Raw genomic sequence first — 1,184 nt, forward strand, 5'->3', positions numbered from 1 at the left:
AAAATGGGCTTGCAGATTTGTTATTTAGCCAAATTCGCTAGAAGATCAGTCCTTCTCTCTTTCAATAGATTAACTATTCTTCGAGGTATGATTATTTCCAACAAAGAAACAGTGAATTTTGTCCTGTATAAGGTCCAAGAGGTCTTTTTAGGCTTTTTTTGGCCGTGGTGTGAGATACATCTCTCACTGTATGTCCTATTGGTATATTAGGTCATAAGGCATCTGGTTCTCCTGGCCTGGGTAGTAAGCCTACGCGTTTCGACCTTCTTTCGGATAACAGGAAATGAGTTTGGAAAGGTCTTCATCAGGGCTCATGGTAGTGTTTTGTAGGACATCATGCTACACCTGTGGGGTTATAAGGGGCATGTTTTAGTGGGGGGATCAAGAGTCTTGTGTACATTTATGTAGAGTTAATATTAAGGATCACATACCCTTTTTAGTAGAACGGTGATTGTTCTGATTCTTTATCCTTCGTGTCTTTACATTGCTTCAAACGCTGAGCCAAGCAGCAAAGGAATGTTTTCTTCTGGGGGTTGCTCGTGTTTAGAAGTCTTTACCAGGATGTTTCTAGAATACGATGTGGAGAGGGGACAAGGAAGGACATTTGTGGTTATTTTAATGTTTTAGTGCGGCGTTTTTAATGAACCTGCTCAATGGGGTCGGGGGGGGGGAAGTGTTCATTCTCGGCTAAGCCTGTGAGCCCATGAGACAGTGTCTCTGCACAGTTGTTTTACCGTTATATGTGGCGAGACAACGGGCTAAGTAAGTCTCCCCGAGCTCGATGCTTTGTGGATAATGGCATATTCATGCGTGGTCAACTCGTACCTTTTTGTCTTTGTCCTGGCGCCGTATGCCTGTTGTTGTTTTCGCAAGTTGGATACGTTGTATCTTTGTGGCGGCGTTCCTCCTGTGCCGGGTTCGTCAGTAACCTGGATTTCGCAGAATTGCCGGTCATTGGCTGTTTCAGAGCTTGTCTTGACTTTTCTTCGTTCCAATTGGTCGTGTTTAATCTAGTTTTAGAAGCTGCTTGCCTATTGGTTGAGGAGCGCGTTGCCATGGTGCATGATGCTTTCCGTTGTTCCGGAGTTATTGTGGCTTGATTACTGTGACGGGCTGGTCCAACTAAGTGGATGTCTGTAACACCGTGGCATGTCAAGGGTGCAGATTGTCTTGTAATTCACTCT

At 44.5% G+C, this 1,184-nt stretch overlaps 1 long non-coding RNA gene across 1 annotated transcript; it reads right to left on the minus strand.

The window, feature by feature from the left end:
• Positions 1 to 202: 202 nt before the first annotated feature.
• LOC147733020 (uncharacterized) lies at positions 203 to 915 on the minus strand. The gene is made up of 3 exons (XR_015308695.1): positions 826 to 915; positions 432 to 567; positions 203 to 345 (listed from the first exon to the last, which is right to left on the minus strand). It is a non-coding gene; the product is annotated as an uncharacterized LOC147733020 (long non-coding RNA).
• Positions 916 to 1,184: the final 269 nt, after the last annotated feature.

Source organism: Lissotriton vulgaris, chromosome 2_1 (assembly GCF_964263255.1).
Source record: "Lissotriton vulgaris chromosome 2_1, aLisVul1.2, whole genome shotgun sequence".
Taxonomy (NCBI): domain Eukaryota; kingdom Metazoa; phylum Chordata; class Amphibia; order Caudata; family Salamandridae; genus Lissotriton; species Lissotriton vulgaris.